The sequence below is a fragment of the Bufo bufo genome, chromosome 4 (genome assembly GCF_905171765.1).
Source record: "Bufo bufo chromosome 4, aBufBuf1.1, whole genome shotgun sequence".
NCBI lineage: Eukaryota > Metazoa > Chordata > Amphibia > Anura > Bufonidae > Bufo > Bufo bufo.
In genome coordinates this window covers 408,635,547-408,661,549 of record NC_053392.1, presented here as the reverse complement: position 1 = coordinate 408,661,549, position 26,003 = coordinate 408,635,547, and positions in this window count along the sequence as shown.

Genomic DNA, 26,003 nt, shown 5'->3' with positions numbered 1-26,003 from the left:
GCAAGAAGCGTGTGGAAAAACCAAGGCGCAAAATAACTGCCCATGAACTGAGAAAAGTCAAGCGTGCAGCTGCCAAGATGCCACTTGCCACCAGTTTGGCCATATTTCAGAGCTGCAATATCACTGGAGTGCCCAAAAGCACAAGGTGTGCAATACTCAGAGACATGGCCAAGGTAAGAAAGGCTGAAAGACGACCACCACTGAACAAGACACACAAGCTGAAACGTCAAGACTGGGCCAAGAAATATCTCAAGACTGATTTTTCTAAGGTTTTATGGACTGATGAAATGAGAGTGAGTCTTGATGGGCCAGATGGATGGGCCCGTGGCTGGATTGGTAAAGGGCAGAGAGCTCCAGTCCGACTCAGACGCCAGCAAGGTGGAGGTGGAGTACTGGTTTGGGCTGGTATCATCAAAGATGAGCTTGTGGGGCCTTTTCGGGTTGAGGATGGAGTCAAGCTCAACTCCCAGTCCTACTGCCAGTTTCTGGAAGACACCTTCTTCAAGCAGTGGTACAGGAAGAAGTCTGCATCCTTCAAGAAAAACATGATTTTCATGCAGGACAATGCTCCATCACACGCGTCCAAGTACTCCACAGCGTGGCTGGCAAGAAAGGGTATAAAAGAAGAAAATCTAATGACATGGCCTCCTTGTTCACCTAATCTGAACCCCATTGAGAACCTGTGGTCCATCATCAAATGTGAGATTTACAAGGAGGGAAAACAGTACACCTCTCTGAACAGTGTCTGGGAGGCTGTGGTTGCTGCTGCACGCAATGTTGATGGTGAACAGATCAAAACACTGACAGAATCCATGGATGGCAGGCTTTTGAGTGTCCTTGCAAAGAAAGGTGGCTATATTGGTCACTGATTTGTTTTTGTTTTGTTTTTGAATGTCAGAAATGTATATTTGTGAATGTTGAGATGTTATATTGGTTTCACTGGTAAAAATAAATAATTGAAATGGGTATATATTTGTTTTTTGTTAAGTTGCCTAATAATTATGCACAGTAATAGTCACCTGCACGCACAGATATCCCCCTAAAATAGCTAAAACTAAAAACAAACTAGAAACTACTTCCAAAAATATTCAGCTTTGATATTAATGAGTTTTTTGGGTTCATTGAGAACATGGTTGTTGTTCAATAATAAAATGAATCCTCAAAAATACAACTTGCCTAATAATTCTGCACTCCCTGTATAGCATCCTATAGTATACAGCACCCCACAGTATGCAGTATAGCACCCTATAGTATACAGCACCCCACAATATGCAGTAAAGCATCCTATAGTATACAGCACCCCACAGTATGCAGTATAGCACCCCTCACTATACAGTATACAGCACCCCACAGTATACAGTACCCCACAGTATACAGTAGAGCAGTATAGCACCCCACAATATACAGCACCCCACAGTATACAGTGGAGCAGTGGAGCACACCACAATATACAGCACCCCACAGTATACAGCACACCACAGTATACAACACCCCACAGTATACAGCACCCCACAGTATACAGTAGAGCAGTATAGCACCCAACAGTATACAACACCCACAGTATACAACACCCCACAGTATACAACACCCCACAGTATACAGTAGAGCAGTATAGCACACCACAATATACAGCACCCCACAGTATACAGCATCCCACAGTATACAGTAGAGCAGTATAGCACCCCACAGTATACAGCATCCCACAGTATACAGCCCCCCACAGTATATAGCACCCCACTATACAGTAGCTTACAGTATATTAGTATAACAGCCCCTGTCACCTTTTCCTGATGTAATCTTTACAAAAAAAGCTCCACAGTTTAGGCAAACTTCTCCTGCAGCAACACTCCTGGTAGAAAGGACCTTTGATGACCAGTAATATTGCTAGGTTACTGGTCACATGGTGATGATGTCATCTAAGGTCCTTTACCTAAGAGAATCACAGCTCTCACAGTTCGCTGCCTGGAGTGCCGGCATGCAGGCATGGCATGTGAGCACCCCCCTGTGCAGCTGACAGCATGACATCCGGGGCAGTGGCCAGCAGGGCTCAAGAGGCACCTGCCTTGGGCCCCCCAGGAGCAACTGGGCCCGGGGCAGCTGCCCCTTTTGCCCCTTGTTAAAGACGGCCCTGAAGGTTATCAAAGAAGTGAGGGAAATTAGCCACTGGCAGACACAACTGAGAACAAAGGATCAGACCAATCCAATATGCCGATCCTTCTTACCATACAATCTTCTGTTGGTGGAGTTGGGGGGCTCATATACAGATCATTGGCTGATCGAGTAAAAATTGTCATGTTCAGCCAAGTTCAGTCAAAAATGAATGCACCTTTACTTGCATGTTGTACAGATCCTTCAGGTGTAGTTCTGTCATCTGTATATTTAAAAAACAAATCATTTTGGGCCATTTGCCTACCATTTACATTATACATAGAGTTGTACTGTACATCTTAAAAGCCAAATTATTAGCTCACATTTTGTTCTTCCCTTATTGTTTTAATTCTGGTTTTATTGCGTGGTTTCTAGACCAATTACTCTATATATGCAGTATTTCATGCATTCATTGCACTTTTTATTTGAGGCATGGCTACTGGTTTTATTGATAGGGAATTTGAAGAGCTTCAAGAGGTTTATTTTTTTCTAGCCTGGCCCATTCTGTCTTTGCCAACCTATTGAAATCAGTGAAGCATTAGCTGAAGAAAGCTAGACAAAACACGACTTAAAAAGATTTTGAAGGCTGATGTAATATCCAACAACAATCTCAGAACGTCATTACTTCAGCCAGAAAAAAAAATGTTTTACAAAAAGAGCTTAACAGAACAAACCACTAAATAAATGATAGTAAGAAGATGAAGTGCAGTCATGTGACAAAAGATATGACATAAGAAACAAATAGCAGGTTCAAAATAAAGATGTTTAAGCCAAAAGGAAATGAATGTGAACAAGATGTTTGAAAAATCTGAACAAACGCTGTGAAGTGAAAGGGAGATAGTCATAATAATTAGAGATGAGCGAATTTGATTCAGCCAGTTCGCTGAATTGGTTCGATCCGAATTTATTCGTGGCAAATTGCGTTAAAAAATGACTATTTTCTGGCTGCAGAGAACCTTTATAGTGGTGTAGAACACTGTGCCTTGCAATAACATACATAGGGAGTCTGCTGTGGTAGTGAAACAATACGGTGAGTCAGTATGACATGTAGATGACAGGCGTCGCTCTTAGAATCAGTGCACACTTCACTTATTTGGGCAGTTACGGGGCCAAAACTGACCAAATAACTGAAGTGTGAACTCAGCCTTACAGGTCAATGTTAGTGCCAGGTATAAAGAACCCAGAGGCCCAGGATCCTACTATAGCATGAAAGAGCACATCAATTCACTGATTCCATATAGATTTCTACAGAACCTGTTCTATTAATCGCTTATACAAGTAGATCCCCACCCCCCCCCCCCCGACAGAGTGGAGTGGGTGTCAGCGGTAAGTTTGTGTTGAAGTCACTGATTATTTTGCCTTTCCTCTGATCCATCAGAACAATAACCCCAAAAAAACTTTGAGCATCCACCTTCACTTGGTCAACATTTAGTCAGTAATCCATCAGTATTGCTAAAGCCCAAAAAAACAGGAGTAGATCCAAAACAGAGATGACAGGTGAATGGAATATTTGCATGTATTCTGTGTTTTGTACCCACTCCTGCTTTTGGCTACCAAATCATAAGCCAATTCTGATGCAAAATAGGCACCATGTCATGCAGGCCTTACAGCTGTTACATAGACAGGATCCTTTGTGTGTCTCAATTTTACTTCCTACTGACAGATCAGAAGAAGGGTCAAATAAAATGATGATGTCAGCCAGACCGAAAGTCATGAAGTTGGGAGGGAGAGAACAGCAGGAGAAGTCCACAGAGTGGCCCAATGACAGAGTCTGGAGGAGGCAGCAGCATCAAGAGGAGGCTACAGCGTGGCACAATGACAGTGTGGAGGTGGCAGCAGCATCAGGAGGCCACAGAGTGGCACAATGACAAAGTGTGAAGTTGGCGGTAGCAGCAGCATCAGGAGGAGGCCACAGGATGTCACAATGACAGTGTGGAGGTGGCAGCAGCATTTGGAGACCACAGAGTGGCAAGGTGACATAGTGTGGAGCTGGCAGCAGCATCAGTAGACCACAGAGTGATCCGGTGTCAGAGTGGGGAGGTGGGTGGCAATACCAGTACCAGATGAAGATGGTGGGTTAAAGAAAGAGCACTTGGCATCAGATGTGTGGCATCAGGTGGGTGCCAGCATCAGAATAGTAGCTGAGGCAGGTAGCCAGAAGAAACCGGTCTCTTTTTTCAAAGTGTTGGTGTGGCACCATGGATGATCTAGTCTGATGCATCAGGCATTGGTGGGTGTAAATCCTGGCTAATCCACGCCTGATTCATCTTGACAAAGGTCTGACTCTCCACATTTTGGACAGGCGAGTTCTTCTTGGGGTAACTATGGCCCCCGCCGCACTAAACACCCACTCTGATGCCACACTACTGGCCGAGCAGGACAGCTTTTCCAGGGCAAACTCTGCCAGTTGCTGCCACAAATACAGTTTGGCTGCAGATCTTTAATGTGGGGTGGCAGGGTGCTGTCCAAGTATGCCACCACCTGCTGGTTCAGGTCCTGCTCCAGGTCTAGCTGCTGCTGCTGTTGAGTAGTTTCTCTACTAGGCGGGTGAAGAAAGCTGCTCATCAGCGACTCAAGACTCAAGTTGCTGCTGATGGAGCTGAAACTGCTCCTGCCCCCCCACTATGCCACAGAAGCCATGGTAGAGGAACATGAGCACAGAGGGCTCCCCCGGTCAGACCTGCAAGAGGATGGATGATGGCCCATATAGGCAGCGGCCAACTGACTACATAGGATGTCTCTATAGTAGTTCAGTTTGTCCTCCCTCTTAGCGGGTGTAAAAATGGCTGCCATTTTGGACCGGAAGCGAGGGTCCAACAAGGTGGAGAGCGAGGGTGTCTGGTTCATAGGAAAATGTCAGAAATTGATGGAAACACCACCGAAATTTTTCTGGAACAGCATGGGGAGGATGTCTGGATGCATCTTGTACTCGCAGGTCGCTGCTGGGAACGATGTTGTCCGAATAGTACGGCACTTTTACAGACTGACAATAATACTCACAAAACCGAAGAAAAAATTGATTTTAGAAGAAAAATTGCTAGGAAACATTCTTTCCTGTATATTTACTTGTATATAAAGTGCAAGTGCTGCCAAAAATTACAAGGAAGAGGCACTCCGATACAACCTGTATATCACATAAAGGAGGGCCTCATTCACATTGTGGTACAATTGTTCATGTAGTGGGACTCCTACACTCATAAAGCCTATGCACTCAGTGAAAGGGCTGCTAAAAATTACAAGGAACCGGCACTCCAATACACCCTTTGTTACACATAAAGGAGGGTATCATGCAAAGCCTTGAAAATTATGATTGATGGCCTGCTGATGACCCTTAAAAACATCTGGAGCAAAGGCCTGACGATCTAAAACATTATGGGCGAGGGCCTGCTGCCACTTTGGTGACTCTAGATAACCTGGGGATGATCGCACGTCCCCATGATGACGATGATCCATTCGGATGTCTGCCCTATCATCTTTCAATGTTATTTTCAGCCCAAACCATGTAGACCATGGTTAACAGGGGAATCATGGTTCGATTCCGGAGAGGGAGCCTGATAAAGAGCTATGACTACCACATCCAAGCAAGGCAGCATGCGTGCTAATTACCTATTAGGTATAATTAGGTGAGGGCCTGCAGGTGAGCTGACCCTGTAAAAAATTTTAGGTGCGGACCTGCAGGTGAGCTGACCCTGTAAAAGAATTTAGGTGCGGGCCTGCAGGTGAGCTGACCCTGTAAAAGATATTAGGTGCGAGCCTGCTGGTGAGCTGACCCTGTAAAAGATTGTAGGTAAAGGCCTGCTGGTGAGCTGACCCTGTAAAAATTATATACAAGGGCCTGCTGGTAAGCTGACCCTGTAAAAGATTTTAGGTGCGGGCCTGCTGGTGAGCTGATCATGTAAAAGATTTTAGGTGCGGGCCTGCTGGTGAGCTGACCCTGTAAAATATTATATGCGAGGGCCTTTAGGTGAGCTGACCCTATAAAAGATTTAGGGTGTGGGCCTGCTGGTGAGCTGACCCTGTAAAAGATTGTAGATGAAGGCCTGCTGGTGAGCTGACCCTCTAAAAAATTATATGCAAGAGCCTGAAGGTGAGCTGACCCTGTAAAAGATTGTATGTGAGGGCCTGCTGGTGAGCTGACCCTCTAAAAAATTATATCCCCTCCTCGGTTGGCCAAGGAACTACGGACTCTGCCACCAGCGTTGTCAGATGGATATTTTTGGAGCAATTTTTCAACAAGGATCTTCTGGTATTGCACTGTTTTGCTCGTCCTCTCCACTAGAGGAATGAGAGATGAGAAGTTCTCTTTGTAGCGGGGGTTGATAAGGGTGAACAACCAGTAACCCATGTTGTCTAAGATGCGTATAACGCGCAGGTCACGGGAAAGGCAGTCTAACATGAAGTCAGCCATGTGTGCCAGAGTACCAACAGGCAAGACTTTGCTGTCGTCATCAGGAGGATCACTCTCAATCTCCTCAACCTCTTGCTCCTCTTCTGCCCACCTATGCAGAACAGATGGTATTAAACTTCCATGGGTACTACTCTCTGTAGCGGAGGCAACCGTCTCCTGCTCCTCCTCCTTCTCTTCATCGTCCAATTGCGCAGAGAAGACCAACTGAGGGTGGTCTTGCTATCACCCTGTGTAATGTCTTCCCCCATTTCCACCTCTTCCACATGCAAAGCGTCGTCCTTAATTGTGAGCAGCGAGCGTTTGAGTAGACACAGAAGTGGGATGGTTAAGCTGATAATAGCGTTATCGCCGCTCACCATCTGTGGTGATTCCTCAAAGTTTCTTAAAACCTCACAGAGGTTAGACACCCATGCCCACTCCTCACTTGTGAATAGCGGAATCTGACTGGAAAGGCGACGACCATGTTGCAGCTGGTATTCCACTACTGTACTCTGCTGCTCACAAAGCCTGGCCAACATGTGGAACGTGGAGAAGCTGTCGGTGACTTGTGGAAATGTGCACACACACGGCGCATCTTTACCAGTAGCTCAGGCAAATTGGGGTAGGTTTTGAGAAACTGCTAATCCACAAGGTTGAACACATGGGCTAGGTATGGGATGTGTCTGAGCTTGCTGAGCTCCAAAGCCGCCACCAAGTTACAGCCATTATCAGACACAACCATGCCTGGTTCTAGGTTGAGTGGCGAGAGCCACAGCTCAGTCTGGTCTCTTATCCCCTGCCACAACTCTGCGGCGGTGTGCTGTTTGTCCCCTAAGCATATCAGCTTTAGCATGGCATGTTGCCGCTTCCCCACTGTAGTGCCACATTGCTTCCAGCTACTGACTGATGGCTGACTGGTGCTGCATGTGGATAAATCAGAGGTGGAAGTGGAGGTGGAGGTCGAGGAGGAGAAGTGGGGGTTGGAGCGACTAACACAGGTGCTGGCGGAAACCCTGATCGATGTAGGGCCCGCAATCCTTGGTGTCGGTAGCACCTGTGCCATCCCAGGGTACGACTTGCTCCCGGTCTCCACAACGTTCACCCAGTGTGCCGTCAGGGAAATGTAGCGTCCCTGGCCGAATGCACTTGTGTCCATGTGTCCGTGGTTAAGTGGACCTTCCCAGTAACTGCGTTGGCCAGGGCACGTGTGATGTTACGGAACACATGTTGGTCTAAGGCGGGCACAGCACACCATGAAAAATAGTGGCGGCTTGGGAATGCATAACGAGGGACGGCCGCCAACATCAGGCTGCGGAAGGCCTAAGTGTCCGCAAGCCTAAATGGCAACATTCCCAGGGCCAGTAATTTGGAAAGTTGCACATTTAGTGCCATGGCCTGTGGGTGGGTGGCTGGGTATTTTCACTTTTGTTCAAAGGCCTGGGGTAAGGACATTTGTACACTGCGCTGGGACACGGAAGTTGATGTGGTCGCTGATGGTGCTTGCGAAGGTCCAGGTGCAGGGCGGGATGCATCCGGGCCTGCGCCTTCGACAGGGGATTGGCCAGCATGCAACACAGAGGAAGAATAGGCAGTGGTGACCCGCAGACACAGATTGTGGACCCAGGCGTTCATCCCACTTATTACGGTGCTTGGATGCCATGTGGCGGATCATTCTGGTGGTGGTGAGGTTGCTAGTGTTCACACCCCGGCTCATTTTCATATAGCACAGGTTGAAAACTACTATTTTTTTGTCGTCCGAACTTTCCTCAAAAAAGCGCCATACTGCGGAACATCTACCCCTTGGCAAGGGAGATTTCTGCAAGGGGTTGCTCCATGGAACAGGGCCTATGTGGTGTGGCCCGCCTTCTCCCTTTTGCCACCCCACTACCTCTTCCCCGTCTGTACTGCTGTCCTCGCTCGGCTCTCCACCTTCCCACCTTGGGTCAGTGACCTTATCATCCACCACCTCCTCTTCCATTTCCTCACTCTGATCATCCTCCTGGTTTGTTGACCTAACCACAACCTCAGTGATTGACAACTATGTCTCATCCTCTTCATCAACCTCTTGAGACAGTATTTGCGGTTGACTCATTGGCAACTGAGTCTCATCATCATCCACCTCATTAAACACTAATTGCCGTTCCCCACTGTCATGTTCTTGGGACTGTGGATGTTCAAGAGGTTGGGAATCAGGGAACAAGATCTCATGTCCCTCTTCAAGCATGCTTGGCGAGAGGGCCAAATTTTTAGGGATGCGCACCCTTTAAACAGGAGATGTGGTGCGAATAATTTTACTGTCTGCAGGGGATACTGTCTATGGAAAAAGTCTACTGGATGTCACTGATATTTTAGGGATGCGCACTGTGGCAGGCGCAGCACTATGAAGTGCCTTTTGCGCTGTGGCATTAGAAGAATTCTGATATCTCAGACTTTTTAGTCTAACCAGACTATTACTGTCTATTACTCTGTAATTCCTCTAGCACCGTTCTACGGAAACAGTAGGTTAAAATAGCACACCAAATGCTTGAAATAACTTCTTTATTAACTTCAACTTTTCTTCAAATATAACACTGCCTCCTCCACAGCTTATTGAAAAGATATCACTAAATGGCAGTATGCATAAGATGGTGGTTCAACTGTTCAAGCTTATCATTCAACATAAAATGGTGGATATATTTCTCTCTTGAGTATCTGTACTATCACATTAAGTTATTTAAGCACGTTATGATCTCTCTGAGAGGCATATCTGAGGTTAACCAATAGCTCATTTGCTGAATCTGGTCACAATTTGCAGTATGCAGTTAGCAGTAACTATTTGCAGATTGGTTAAGTATGATCTGGTATGGTTGTATGCAATTTGGATTGCCATATGGAATTTGAATGGTTGCAATTGCATGGTATTTTCAATTGGTGGAACTGTAAGAAAACACACATAGAACTGGTTCAGTATACAGGTCTAATCACTATGTTAACTGTAGGAACAACATATAACTGTTTTAAATACCTATTTTGGCCTCTCTGCTTCCATAAAACACAGGTCTTAGTGGAGTGAATGTCTGTTCAGCTTCTCTCCTATGGTGTAATGATTCTAGCAGCTCCTGCTAGGGGGATTTCCCACACAAGCTGTGTGTGAGGCTGGCTATGATTGTTCAAAACTGTGTGTGAGGCTGGCTGTGATTGGTCAAGAATCCTGCCCAGCAACAACAGTTTAACTGTATGTTTTCTGTTGTTTCTGCTGTGTCATTGAGGTTACCTTATATTATATAATGAATCTTAACCGCCTCCGGACCGCCTAACGCAGAATCGCGTTCGGGAGGCGGCTCACTCAGGCACAGTCACGCATATACGCGAGAGGCGAGATTTCCTGTGAACGCGCGCACACAGGCGCGCGCGTTCACAGGAACTGCAGGTAATCGAGTGGATGTGCAGCCTGCCAGCGGCGATCATAGAAACATAGAAACATAGAATGTGTCGGCAGATAAGAACCATTTGGCCCATCTAGTCTGCCCAATATATCTGAATCCTATTAATAGTCCCTGGCCCTATCTTATATGAAGGATAGCCTTATGCCTATCCCATGCATGCTTAAACTCCTTCACTGTATTTGCAGCTACCACTTCTGCAGGAAGGCTATTCCATGAATCCACTACTCTCTCAGTAAAGTAATACTTCCTTATATTACTTTTAAACCTATGCCCCTCTAATTTAAAACTGTGTCCTCTTGTGGTAGTTTTTCTTCTTTTAAATATGCTCTCCTCCTTTACCGAGTTGATTCCCTTTATGTATTTAAAAGTTTCTATCATATCCCCTCTGTCTCTTCTTTCTTCCAAGCTATACATATTAAGGTCCTTTAACCTTTCCTGGTAAGTTTTATCCTGCAATCCATGTACTAGTTTAGTAGCTCTTCTCTGAACTCTCTCTAGAGTATCTATATCCTTCTGGAGATATGGCCTCCAGTACTGCGCACAATACTCCAAGTGAGGTCTCACCAGTGTTCTGTACAGCGGCATAAGCACTTCACTCTTTCTACTGCTTATACCTCTCCCTATACATCCAAGCATTCTGCTGGCATTTTGTGCTGCCCTATTACATTGTCTTCCCACCTTTAAGTCTTCTGAAATAATTACTCCTAAATCCCTTTCCTCAGATACTGAGGTCAGGACTGTGTCAAATATTCTATATTCTGCCCTTGGGTTTTTACGCCCCAGGTGCATTATCTTGCACTTATCCACATTAAATTTCAGTTGCCAGAGTTCTGACCATTCTTCTAGTTTTCCTAAATCCTTTTCCATTTGGTGTTTCCCTCCAGGAACATCAACCCTGTTACATATCTTTGTGTCATCAGCAAAAAGACAAACCTTACCATCGAGGCCTTTTGCAATATCACTTATGAAGATATTAAACAAAATTGGTCCCAGTACAGATCCCTGTGGAACCCCACTGGTAACATGACCTTGTTTTGAATGTTCTCCATTGACTACAACCCTCTGCTGTCTGTCACTCAGCCACTGCCTAATCCACTCAACAATATGGGAGTCCATGCTCAATGACTGCAGTTTATTGATAAGTCTTCTATGTGGGACAGTGTCAAAAAAAAAATCTATAAGATTTGTTTGACATGATCTCCCTGAAGTAAACCCATGTTGTTTTTCATCTTGCAATCCATGGGATTTTAGATGTTCCACAATCCTATCCTTTAATAGGGTTTCCATTAATTTGCCTGCTATTGATGTCAGACTCACTGGTCTATAGTTGCTTGATTCCTCCCTACTACCTTTCTTGTGAATGGGCACGACATTTGCCAATTTCCAATCTTCCGGGACGACTCCTGTTACTAATGATTGGTTAAATAAATCTGTTAACGGTTTTACCAGCTCACCACTAAGCTCTTTTAATAATTTTGGGTGTATCTCATCAGGCCCCTGTGACTTATTTGTCTTCACTTTAGACAGCAAACTTAGAACATCTTCCTCTGTAAAGACACATGCATCAAACGATTTATTAGTCATCCTTTCTAGTGGAGGTCCTTCTCCTTCTTTTTCTTTTGTGAAAACTGAACAGAAGTATTCATTAAGGCAGTCGGCTAGCCCTTTATTCTCTTCTACATACCTTCCGTCCTTTGTTTTTAATTTAGTTATCCCTTGTTTTAATTTCCTTTTTTTATTTATATATCTGAAGAATGTCTTATCCCCTTTTTTCATAGACTGAGCTAGTTTTTCTTCTGCCTGCGCTTTAGAAGTTCTTATAACTTGCTTGGCCTCTTTCTGCCTAATCTTGCAGATTTCCTTATCTTCATTGCTCTGGGTTTTTTTATAATTACAAAATGCTAGCTTTTTATTTTTAATGATTTGGGCCACTTCTGCTGAGTACCACAGTGGTCTCTTCCTTTTTTTGCTTTTACTGACAAGTCTAATGCAATTTTCTGTTGCCTTCAATAATGCACCTTTTAAGTAGTCCCATTTCTCCTGGACTCCATGTAATCCGCTCCAGTCTGATAAGGACTCATTTATGACTAATTTCATTTTTGAAAAGTCTGTTTTTCTAAAATCTAAAACTTTTGTTTTTGTGTGGTGGGACTCTTTCACAGTTCTTATATTAAACCACACTGACTGGTGATCACTAGATCCCAAGGTTTCGCCTACAATGACATCATATACCGAATCCCCATTTGTGAATACCAAATCCAAAATGGCCTCCCTCCGGGTTGGCTCCTCAACCACTTGTTGTAGAGATAACCCCAGTAGGGAATTTAGAATATCTGCACTCCTGGTAGAACTTGCTATTTTGGTTTTCCAGTTTATATCTGGAAGATTAAAATCTCCCATAATGATAACTTCTCCTTTCATTGTCATTTTAGCTATTTCTTCAACTAGTAGATCATCTAGTTCTTTAACTTGACCAGGTGGTCTATATATCACACCTACACGAGTTACTGCATGGTTAGCAAACTGCAACGTAACCCAAACTGACTCTATGTTGGCCTCACTAACTTGTATTAGGTTAGATTTAATGCTATCTTTCACATACAGGGCCACTCCTCCTCCTTTTTTGCCTTCTCTGTCTCTTCTGTATAAAGAGTACCCTGGTATGGTTATGTCTCAGTCATTTCTTTCATTAAACCATGTCTCCGTAACAGCCACTAAATCTACATTCTCAGATGCCATTATTGACCCAAGTTCATTGATTTTTTTTACCTAAACTGCGAGCATTTGTAGACAGGACTCTGAGCTTATCATTTCTTAACCTCTGCGCTTCTGACCTGTACTGGCATTGTTTCGGGGGGCAATTGGACCCTTTTATTTTCACTCTTTTGCCCCCCCTTCCTAGTCTAAATACTCTTCCGCAAATTCTTGGAGTTGTTCACTAAGTACATTTGTTCCTTTGAGAGAAAGATGCAAACCATCTTTTTTGTACAGTTCCTTTCTATTCCAAGTAGAGCTATCATGAGAAACAAAGCCAAATCCTTGCTCTTGACACCATTTACCAAGCCATATGTTGAACTCCTTTATGCGCCTCTGCCTATCATTCTGAACATTATGCACAGGCAGAACTTCAGAAAATGAAATGGTGGATGCAAAATCCTGTACGTCATTACCAAGTGTGATAAAAGATTTTTTCACCTCTGACACTTCATTGCAAGCCAGGTCATTTGTCCCTAGATGGACAAGAACATCCACGTCCCCTTCCTGCTTTGCTTGCTTAACAATATTAATAATACGTCTTCTATCTCTTCTAGCAGTAGCCCCAGGGAGACATCTCACAAAACCATTTTCTTTAAGCTCCACACTTCTTATGATTGAATCACCCAGCAACAGCTGCTTCCTTTGAGACTTCACTTTATCTTTTTTGTCCTTGGCTGCAGTCTTGCATACATTAGACATAGGAGTCGATGGTTTCTCACCCTCTGTGCTTGAGTCCATATCCATGTTGTCCTTACATTCTGAGAGTGCTGCAAATGAATTATGGAGAACCACCGACTGTGGGACATGTCTTCTATCCACCACTCTAAGTCTTTCAGAACCTACAGTAACCCATCTGCCATTTCTGGGGGTCCTCTGTGGCAGTGGCATTGCAGCAGTCCTAGCTGGAGTTTGTTTAACAGATAATTTAAATATCTCAGATTTCAAAAATGCAATTTTCCTGCTGCAGTAAGGAGAACTGTCTACAGATCTGACAGCATCCGAATCTCCAAAGAGTGGAACATGAAATAAATGCACAACAATTCCTGCACTGAACCAAGTCTGCCATTTTAAAGAGAAAAAAAAATAATAAAAAAATTAAATTTAAATCAAACAAATCTTACCTTTTTTTGTATTGTTTCCACCTTCCAGCCTACCTCCTGACTATCTCCTGCAATATCTCTACACTGTACTTAATGTAGTACTTGAAGGTAGTACTTGCAGCTAATGAATTAGGCCAGCTAATGAGTCTGTCTCTATATATACACACACTCCTTCATCATTCGCTGGCAGGCTGTAGATCCGATTTTTTTATCCCCTTAAAGGTATATTAGACGCTGTTTTGATAACAGCGTCTAATATACCTGCTACCTGGTCCTCTGGTGGTCCCTTTTGCTTGGATCGACCACCAGAGGACACAGGCAGCTCTGTAAAGTAGCACCAAACACCACTACACTACACCCCCCTGTCACTTATTAACCCCTGATCACCCCATATAGACTCCCTGATCACCCCCCTGTCACTGATCACCCCCCTGTCAATGATTACCCCCCTGTAAGGCTCCATTTAGACGTCCGTATGTGTTTTGCGGATCCACGGATCCGCAAAACACATACGGATGTCTGAATGGAGCCTGACAGGGGGGTGATCAATGACAGGGGGGTGATCACCCCATATAGACTCCCTGATCACCCCCTGTCATTGATCACCCCCCTGTAAGGCTCCATTCAGATGTCCGTATGTGTTTTGCGGATCCGCGGATCCGCAAAACACGGACACCGCGGATCCGCAAAACACGGACAAAGGCAATGTGCTTTCCGCATTTTGCGGATCCGCATATTGCCAGAAGTATATAGAAAATGCCTTTTCTTGTCCGCAATTGCGGACAAGAATAGGACATGTTCTATAGGCTCTACAAAAAACGCAGTGTTCGCCCGATCAGGCCTGATCTTGTGCGCACACTTGTGTTCAGTCCGCCCCACCGCAGTGACAGAATTATTTTTTTTCTGATCACTGCAAAAACACTGTAAAATCGCTGCGGCGCTATAAAAAGATCACTTTTGAGGGGCATGGCGAGTTCATAGAAGATTTATTTTTTTTTGTCACAAGTTAGCAAATTTTTTTTATTTATTACAAAGTCTCATATTCCACTAACTTGTGACAAAAAATAAAATCTCACATGAACTCACCATACCCCTCACGGAATCCAAATGTGTCAAAAAATTTTGACATTTATATTCCAGACTTCTTCTCACGCTTTAGGGCCCCTAAAATGCCAGGGCAGTATAAATACCCCACAAGTGACCCCATTTCGGAAAGAAGACACCCCAAGGTATTCGCTGAGGGGCATATTGAGTCCATGAAAGATTGAAATTTTTGTCCCAAGTTAGCGGAAAGGGAGACTTTGTGAGAAAAAAAATATAAAAATCAATTTCCGCTAATTTGTGCAAAAAGAAATAAAAAATTCTATGAACTCGCCATGCCCCTCATTGAATACCTTGGGGTGTCTTCTTTCCAAAATGGGGTCACATGTGGGGTATTTATACTGCCCTGGCATTTTAGGGGCCCTAAAGCGTGAGAAGAAGTCTGGAATCCAAATGTCTAAAAATGCCCTCCTAAAAGGAATGTGGGCCCCGTTGCGCATCTAGGCTGCAAAAAAGTGTCACACATGTGGTATTGCTGTACTCAGCAGAAGTTGGGGAATGTGTTTTGGGGTGTCATTTTACATATACCCATGCTGGGTGAGATAAATATCTTGGTCAAATGCCAACTTTGTATAAAAAAATTGGAAAAGTTGTCATTTGCCGAGATATTTCTCTCACACAGCATAGGTATATGTAAAAAGACACCCCAAAACACATTGCCCTACTTCTTCTGAGTACGGCGATACCAGATGTGTGACACTTTTTTGCAGCCTAGGTGGGCAAATGGGCCCACATTCCAAAGAGCACCTTTCGGATTTCACAGGGCATTTTTTACAGAATTTGATTTCAAACTACTTCTCACACATTAAGGCCTCTAAAAGGCCAGGGCAGTATAACTACCCCACAAGTTACCCCATTTTGGAAAGAAGACACCCCAAGGTATTCCGTGAGGGGCATGGTGAGTTCCTCGAATTTTTTATTTTTTGTCACAAGTTAGCGGAAAATGATGATTTTTTCTTTTTTTTTTTTCTTGCAAAGTCTCATATTCCACTAACTTGTGACAAAAAATAAAAACTTCCATGAACTCACTATGCCAATCACGAAATACCTTGGGGTGTCTTCTTTCCAAAATGGGGTCACTTGTGGGGTAGTTATACTGCCCTGGCATTCTAGGGGCCCTAATGTGTGAGAAGTAGTTTGAAATCAAAATGTGTAAAAAATGCCCTGTGAAATACGAAAGGTGCTCTTTGGAATCTGGGCCCATTTGCCCACCTAGGCTGCAAAAAAGTGTCACACATCTGGTATCGCCGTACTCAGGAGAAGTTGGGCAATGTGTTTTGGGGTGTCATTTTACATATACCCATGCTGGGTGAGAGAAATATCTCGGCAAAAGACAACTTTTCCAATTTTTTTTATACAAAGTTGGCATTTGACCGAGATATTTCTCTCACCCGGCATGGGTATATGTAAAATGACACCCCAAAACACTTTGCCCAACTTCTCCTGAGTACGGCGATACCAGATGTGTGACACTTTTTTGCAGCCTAGGTGGGCAAAGGGGCCCACATTCCAAAGAGCACCTTTCGGATTTCACAGGGCATTTTTTACACATTTTGATTTCAAACTACTTCTCACACATTAGGGCCCCTAGAATGCCAGGGCAGTATAACTACCCCACAAGTGACCCCATTTTGGAAAGAAGACACCCCAAGGTATTCTGTGAGGGGCATGGCGAGTTCCTAGAATTTTTTAATTTTTGTCACAAGTTTGCGGAAAATGATGATTTTTTTTTCTTACAAAGTCTCATATTCCACTAACTGTCACGGAACCATGAACCAGACGTACAACAAGAGATAAGTGAAAATAATAAGAAGGCTTTATTGAAAATAAAGCTGTAAAGCAAAAGTCCAAACGAATGGTGAAACCGAAGCAGAGTCTTTGAGAGGCCAGAGATCAGGAACCAGAAGGGTAGTCAGACGAAGCCAGGATCAGGAACCAGCAGGGTAGTCAGACGAAGCCAGGATCAGGAACCAGCAGGGTAGTCAGACGAAGCCAGGATCAGGAACCAGAAGCAGCAGCAGTCTTAGAAGCATGTGAACACAGGAGGACCAAGCAAGGAACTGAAGCCACAGACCTCCATATATATGAGCTAGGCATCCAGCTCCTCCCAGTGGGAAGGAGGAGCCGCAGGGTGGAAGGCTACAAGAAACCCAGAAACCAAGATGGCCGCCAGCACATGTCAAACGAAGGAGAACAGCAAGAAGGTAAGACCATGACAGTACCTCCCCCTCAAGGGCCCCTCCTCCGCAGAGCAAAAAACGGTTTCTGAGGGAAGCGTGTGTGGAAGGCTCGGAGCAAGGCAGGAGCATGGACATCTGCGGAGGAAACCCAGGAACGCTCCTCTGGACCATAACCACGCCAAAGGACCAAAAACTGCACCCGACCGCGGACCAGGCGTGAGTCCAGGATATTGCTCACCTCATACTCCTCATGATTGCCCACTCGGACCGGACGAGGCCGAGGAACCGAGGAAGTGAAACGATTACACACCAGTGGCTTCAACAGGGAGACATGAAACACGTTAGAGATCCGCATGCCAGGAGGAAGCGCAAGGGCATAGGCTACCGGGTTTACCCTGCGAGGCACTCGGAAGGGACCAACAAAGCGAGGCGCCAGCTTGGGAGTGGGCACTCGAAGGTTGAGGTTGCGGGTGGACAACCATACACGGTCTCCGACCTGGTAGGAAGGAGCAGGCGCTCGTCTGCGATCAGCCTGGAGTCTCTGGCGCTGCGCAGAGGCCTCAAGGGACTTCTGGATCTGTACCCAAGAAGCACGTAGGACGGAAAGGTGATCCTCCACAGCCGGAATATCCTGGGGAGAGAATACCTCCGGTAACACGGCAGGTTGGAACCCATAATTGGCCATGAAGGGAGACGTCCCAGAGGAAGAGTTCACCGCCGTGTTCCTGGCAAACTCAGCCCAAGGCAGAAGGTCAACCCAATTGTCTTGGTGATCGGAGACATAGCAACGAAGGAATTGCTCCAAGGCCTGATTGGATCGTTCTGCGGCCCCATTGGACTGAGGGTGGTAGGCCGAGGAGAAGGAGAGATGAATCCCCAACTGGGAGCAAAAGGCGCGCCAGAACCTGGACACAAACTGACTCCCCCGATCCGACACAATCTCCTTGGGCAAACCGTGCAACCGGAAGACCTCCCTTGCAAAAATCGTGGCCAACTCTTGTGCAGAGGGTAACTTCTTGAGAGGAACACAGTGGCACATTTTGGAAAACCGATCCACAATCATGAGAATGACCGTATGGCCTCGGGATGCAGGGAGGTCCACAATGAAATCCATCCCCAGGTGTGACCATGGGCGCTCCCCGGTGGCTATGGGTTGCAGAAGGCCCAACGGAAGGTGCCGAGGGGACTTACTCTGGGCACAAACGGAGCATGCCGCTACATATGCGGCGATGTCGGAACGTAGGGAAGGCCACCAGAACAGACGTGAAACAGCCCAGGACAGCTGATTCTTTCCAGGATGCCCCGCGGTCTTGGAGTTATGGTGGGTTCGCAACAACCGAGTGCGCAACTCCTCAGGCACAAAACATCTGCCGTTGGGTCTCCCAGAGGGAGCACCAGATTGAGCCGCCAAAATCTGCTCACCCAGGGGAGAGGTCAGGCTGGTGCGAATGGCGGCCAGGATCTGATTCGGAGGTATGACCGAAGTCGGAATCGACTCCTCCCTGGACAGCTCGGAGTACTGCCGTGATAAGGCATCCGCCCTGATGTTCTTGGAACCGGGTAGGTAGGAGACCACGTAATTAAAACGTGACAAGAACAGAGCCCATCTGGCCTGACGTGGTGTCAATCTCTTGGCCTCAGAAAGGTAGGTCAGATTCTTATGGTCCGTCAGGATGAGAACCGGAACCACCGAACCCTCGAGCAAGTGCCTCCATTCTTTAAGGGCCTGCACGATGGCCAATAACTCCCTGTCACCAATCTGATAGTTGCACTCCGCGGAAGACAGTTTCCGGGAGTAAAACCCACAAGGAAGCAGAGGACCCTCTGGTGTTCTACGCTGAGACAGAAGGGCGCCTACTCCCGTCTCAGACGCGTCCACCTCGAGGACAAAGGGCAACCCAGGGTTGGGATGCGACAGAATCGGAGCCGACACAAAAGCGGACTTTAGGGCCTCAAAAGCTCGGATGGCCTCGAGCGGCCAGACCTGGGAATTACTGCCCTTCCTGGTCAGATCCGTGAGAGGCTTGGCCAGCATGGAAAAGTCCCTGATGAACTTCCGATAATAATTGGCGAAGCCCAAAAAGCGCTGCAGGGAACGAAGACCACTGGGCTGGGGCCACTGTAAGACAGCCGAAACCTTCTCAGGATCCATGGAGAACCCCTCAGCGGAAATGATGTAACCTAAGAAGGTTACCTGGGATCAGTGAAATTCGCATTTCTCAAGCTTACCGAACAGCTTGTTCTCTCGTAACCGTTGCAACACTCGTCTGACATCCAGAATGTGGGCCTCCATGGATTCAGAATATACCAAGATGTCATCCAAATAGACCACCACACACTGCTGCAACAGGTCACGGAAAACATCGTTGAGGAATTCCTGAAAGACTGCGGGCGCATTGCACAACCCAAAGGGCATAACCAAGGATTCATAATGACCGGTCCTGGTGTTAAACGCGGTCTTCCACTCATCGCCCGCCTTGATCCTTACCAGGTTATATGCCGCCCTCAGGTCGAGTTTGGTAAAGACCGTGGCCCCTTTAAGGCGATCGAACAGCTCGGAAATCAAGGGTATCGGGTAAGCGTTCTTGATCGTGATGCGATTGAGACCCCTGTAATCGATGCAAGGCCTCAACTCACCGCCCTTCTTTTTCACAAAGAAAAATCCAGCCCCTGCCGGGGACGAGGATTTGCGAATGTGTCCGCGTGAAAGCGCCCCCCTCACGTACTCCTCCATGGCCTCATTCTCCGCTACTGACAGTGGATAGACTTTGCCACGAGGAGGAACGGCACCAGGTTGTAACTCTATGGCACAATCGTATGGGCGGTGCGGAGGTAGGGCAACCGCGCGCACCTTATCGAATACATCCCGGTACTCCTCGTATTCAGGAGGCAACAGAGAGTCCGAGGAAGTACACAGCAACTTGACAGACCCATGGATGCAACTAGCCCCACACTGCGGTGACCACGAGAGGATCTCGGCCGATCTCCAATCGAAAGTCGGATTATGCTTCTGGAGCCAGGGGTACCCCAAGACCACCGAGTAGTGTGGAGACGAAATAACCTGGAGGCAGACCGACTCTCTGTGAACGGCACCAATGGCTATCCCCACTGGAAGGGTCTCATGAGTCACGTGTGACGACAGAAGGGGTCTGCCGTCTATCGCCTCAAGAGCCAGTGGGGAACCTCGAGCCTGCAGAGGAATGGAATTGGCGGCAGCGAACACATTATCAATGAACAAACCACCAGCACCAGAGTCCACCAACGCCTGGGTCGTCACCGAGCCCCCGACCCAGGAGAGGACAACAGTGATCAGTGGTTTGTCAACACGGGAAACCGGGGACGAGGAGACTCCACCCAAGATCTGCCCCCGACAGGATCTCAGGTACGAGCGTTTCCCGGACGGTTCGGACATGCCAACCGAAAATGCCCACCGAGACCACAGTACATGCATCGACCCTCGCGTCTCCGGAGTACCCTCTCCCCCTCGGACAGGCGAGCAAACCCCAGCTGCATGGGTTCACCCCCAGACAAGTCATCCCCAGGAGGCGTGGGAGGAGAGGGAGGCACGGGTGGGACAGCAAACGTAGGCGCCAATCTGTTAGAAGACCTCCGCAGGCTCTCCTTAAAGGAAGGTCTCTCCCTGAGTCTGGTGTCAATCAAAATCAGGAAAGAAATAAGATACTCGAGCTCCACTGGTAGGTCCTTAGCTGCAACCTCATCCTTCAAGGCATCCGAGAGACCATGAGAGAAAGCAGCGACCAGAGCCTCATTATTCCAGCCCACCTCTGCTGCCAGGGTACGAAACTCAATGGCATATTCAGCTACGGATCGTGAACCCTGTCTGATGGACATAAGGAGCTTCGCGGCAGAGGCAGCACGAGCCGGCACATCGAATACCTTCCGAAGAGAAGCAACAAAACCGGAAAACTCGGCAACCACCGGATTGTTGTTCTCCCATAAAGGGCTGGCCCAGGCCAAGGCCTTGTCCGAGAGCAGCGAGATCAAGAAGCCCACCTTTGATCTCTCAGTAGGAAAGGCATGTGGCAGCAACTCGAAATAAATGCCCACCTGGTTAACGAAACCTCGGCACTGAGTTGGCTCTCCCCCAAAGCGCTGTGGAAGAGGGGCAGAACCGGTCATACCCCGAAACACCGCAGGCGCAACAACAGGTGTCGGGGTAGACTCTGGCGCAACAACCGGAGCGGCAGTAGGAGCGACAACCGACCCATCGGCAACGGGAGCGAAATGAGCCGTGCGTTCAAGCAGGGTTTGCAACGCCACAGCGAACCGACCCAACAGGTGATCCTGCTGATCAAGTCTGGCAACCAGCATGGGTAGCGAGGATGGCCCTGTACCGTCAGAACTCATGGCTTGGTCCTAATGTCACGGAACCATGAACCAGACGTACAACAAGAGATAAGTGAAAATAAGAAGGCTTTATTGAAAATAAAGCTGTAAAGCAAAAGTCCAAACGAATGGTGAAACCAAAGCAGAGTCTTTGAGAGGCCAGAGATCAGGAACCAGAAGGGTAGTCAGACGAAGCCAGGATCAGGAACCAGCAGGGTAGTCAGACGAAGCCAGGATCAGGAACCAGCAGGGTAGTCAGACGAAGCCAGGATCAGGAACCAGAAGCAGCAGCAGTCTTAGAAGCATGTGAACACAGGAGGACCAAGCAAGGAACTGAAGCCACAGACCTCCATATATATGAGCTAGGCATCCAGCTCCTCCCAGTGGGAAGGAGGAGCCGCAGGGTGGAAGGCTACAAGAAACCCAGAAACCAAGATGGCCGCCAGCACATGTCAAACGAAGGAGAACGCAAGAAGGTAAGACCATGACACTAACTTGTGACAAAAAATAAAAACTTCCATGAACTCACTATGCCCATCAAGAAATACCTTGGCGTGTCTTCTTTCCAAAATGGGGTCACTTGTGGGGTAGTTATACTGCCCTGGCATTCTAGGGGCCCTAATGTGTGAGAAGTAGTTTGAAATCAAAATGTGTAAAAAATGCCCTGTGAAATCCGAAAGGTGCTCTTTGGAATCTGGGCCCATTTGCCCACCTAGGCTGCAAAAAAGTGTCACACATCTGGTATCGCCGTACTCAGGAGAAGTTGGGCAATGTGTTTTGGGGTGTCATTTTACATATACCCATGCTGGGAGAGAGAAATATCTCGGCAAAAGACAACTTTTCCAATTTTTTTTATACAAAGTTGGCATTTGACCGAGATATTTCTCTCACCCGGCATGGGTATATGTAAAATGACACCCCAAAACACTTTGCCCAACTTCTCCTGAGTACGGCGATACCAGATGTGTGACACTTTTTTGCAGCCTAGGTGGGCAAAGGGGCCCACATTCCAAAGAGCACCTTTCGGATTTCACAGGGCATTTTTTACACATTTTGATTTCAAACTACTTCTCACACATTAGGGCCCCTAGAATGCCAGGGCAGTATAACTACCCCACAAGTGACCCCATTTTGGAAAAAAGACACCCCAATGTATTCTGTGAGGGGCATGGCGAGTTCCTAGAATTTTTTAATTTTTGTCACAAGTTAGCGGAAAATGATGATTTTTTTTCTTACAAAGTCTCATATTCCACTAACTTGTGACAAAAAATAAAAACTTCCATGAACTCACTATGCCCATCAAGAAATACCTTGGGGTGTCTTCTTTCCAAAATGGGGTCACTTGTGGGGTAGTTATACTGCCCTGGCATTCTAGGGGCCCTAATGTGTGAGAAGTAGTTTGAAATCAAAATGTGTAAAAAATGCCCTGTGAAATCCGAAAGGTGCTCTTTGGAATCTGGGCCCATTTGCCCACCTAGGCTGCAAAAAAGTGTCACACATCTGGTATCGCCGTACTCAGGAGAAGTTGGGCAATGTGTTTTGGGGTGTCATTTTACATATACCCATGCTGGGTGAGAGAAATATCTCGGCAAAAGACAACTTTTCCCATTTTTTTATACAAAGTTGGCATTTGACCGAGATATTTCTCTCACCCGGCATGGGTATATGTAAAATGACACCCAAAAACACTTTGCCCAACTTCTCCTGAGTACGGAGATACCAGATGTGTGACACTTTTTTGCAGCCTAGGTGGGCAAAGGGGCCCACATTCCAAAGAGCACCTTTCGGATTTCACAGGGCATTTTTTACACATTTTGATTTCAAACTACTTCTCACACATTAGGGCCCCTAGAATGCCAGGGCAGTATAACTACCCCACAAGTGACCCCATTTTGGAAAGAAGACACCCCAAGGTATTCTGTGAGGGGCATGGCGAGTTCCTAGAATTTTTTAATTTTTGTCAAGAGTTAGCGGAAAATGATGATTTTTTTTTTCTTACAAAGTCTCATATTCCACTAACTTGTGACAAAAAATAAAAACTTCCATGAACTCACTTTGCCCATCAAGAAATACCTTGGGGTGTCTTCTTTCCAAAATGGGGTCACTTGTGGGGTAGTTATACTGCCCTGGCATTCTAGGGGCCCTAATGTGTGAGAAGTAGTTTGAAATCAAAATGTGTAAAAAATGCCCTGTGAAATCCGAAAAGGTGCTCTTTGGAATGTGGGCTACTTTGCTCACCTAGGCTGCAAAAAAGTGTCTCACATCTGGTATCGCCATACTCAGGAGAAGTTGGGCAATGTGTTTTGGGGTGTCATTTTACATATACCCATGCTGGGTGAGAGAAATATCTCGGCAAAAGACAACTTTTCCCATTTTTTTATACAAAGTTGGCATTTGACCGAGATATTTATCTCACCCAGCATGGGTATATGTAAAATAACACCCCAAAACACATTCCCCAACTTCTCCTGAGTACGGCGATACCAGATTTCTAACACTTTTTTGCAGCCTAGGTGGGCAAAGGGGCCCAAATTCCAAAGAGCATTTTTAGGATTTCACAGGGCATTTTTTACACATTTTGATTTCAAACTACTTCCCAAACATTAGGGCCCCTAAAATGCCAGGGCAGTATAACTACCCCACAAGTGACCCCATTTTGGAAAGAAGACACCCCAAGGTATTTCGTGATAGGCATAGTGAGTTCATGGAAGTTTTTATTTTTTGTCACAAGTTAGTGGAATATGAGACTTTGTATGAAAAAAATCAAAAAATAAAAAATCATCATTTTCCGCTAACTTGTGACAAAAAATATAAAGTTCTATGAACTCAGTATGCCCATCAGCGAATACCTTAGGGTGTCTACTTTCCGAAATGGGGTTATTTGTGGGGTTTTTCTACTGTCTGGGCATTGTAGAACCTAAGGAAACATGACAGGTGCTCAGAAAGTCAGAGCTGATTTAAAAAGCGGAAATTCACATTTTTGTACCATAGTTTGTAAACGCTATAACTTTTACCCAAACCATTTTTTTTTTACCCAAACATTTTTTTTTTATCAAAGACATGTAGAACAATAAATTTAGAGAAAAATTTATATATGGATGTCATTTTTTTTATTTTATTTTACAACTGAAAGTGAAAAATGACATTTTTTTGCAAAGATATCGTTAAATTTCGATTAATAACAAAAAAAGTAAAAATGTCAGCAGCAATGAAATACCACCAAATGAAAGCTCTATTAGTGAGAAGAAAAGGAGGTCAAATTCATTTGGGTGGTAAGTTGCATGACCGAGCAATAAACGGTGAAAGTAGTGTAGTGCAGAAGTGTAAAAAGTGGCCTGGTCATTAAGGGTGTTTAAGCTAGGGGGGCTGAGGTGGTTAAGCTAGGGGAGCTGAGGTGGTTAAAGGCATATTATCTTTTCTGCTTCTGTGAACACAATTTTATGACATCCAAACGTGAAGTCACTGTAGATAACTCTGCTTTTGTCTTTAACACACAAACATAGAAACTGTATTAAGGTTATTGGCAACCTAGGACAGGTCTTAGCCGGCCAGCTACACGCACAATTTAAACAGGAAATGTGGCGCGGAAAAAAACTGTCTGCAGCGGACACTGTCTACGGAAAAAATGCACTGGATGTCACTGATATTTTAGGGATACGCACAATTTACACAGGAGTTGTGGAGCGAATAATTTAACTGTCCACAGCGGCCTATTACACAGTATTTTCGCAGGATGCGCTAAAAATATATATTGAAAAACAAAAAATGCCTAATTTTAGGGCCCTCAGGCTGCTAAGCAGCTAATAAATGTGCAGGTAAGTACTGCCCTCACTGTAATGCCAGTAGAAATGTTGGTAATGGAATTGTTTACTTCTTGCAACTCACATTTGATCAATTAGCATTCAGATCAAGGGTACTAATCAGTTCTGTTGTATAGGTACTGTGGCTCAGTACCAACACACAAAACTTAATTCCTGTCCCTAAAAGCTATATCTCTGTGTTGTGTATCACAGGCCTAAGATATCTGCCCCTGTACAAACAATGGTGGTCACACACATACATTGGTCTCATTCAACCTTCATTCCTGCCTAAAATGCTGTGCCTAACACTCCTCCACCCAACATGTTTCGCTGCGATGCGGCTTCATCAGGAGTTTGGAGCAATTAAACAATTCCATTACTATTGGCAATTAATTGCTACGAGTTTCTGGGAGACTGTAAGATAACATTCAATGGTAGCAACCTAGATTGCACCTAATTGTTTATTAATGAACTCTCAGTCTCGCACAGCAGTACCACACATGTAAACTACACCTGATCCTTAATGTAGTCTAGCTATCCTCAGTTCTGTGACAGGCTCTGCGCCCATAAAATAACCCAATGGTCCATAAAGTGTGAGGTGGCACCAATTGCAAGTGAGGAACCGTTACTCCCCTCTCATTCCTGATAGTTTTAACCTATCCCTGTAGGTCTTTAGATTTTAGACATGTTACAATAAAGTTATTTAGTTTAGGACCCCTACAGGGATTTTTGTCGGTCCACTGACCGAATTGAGTACT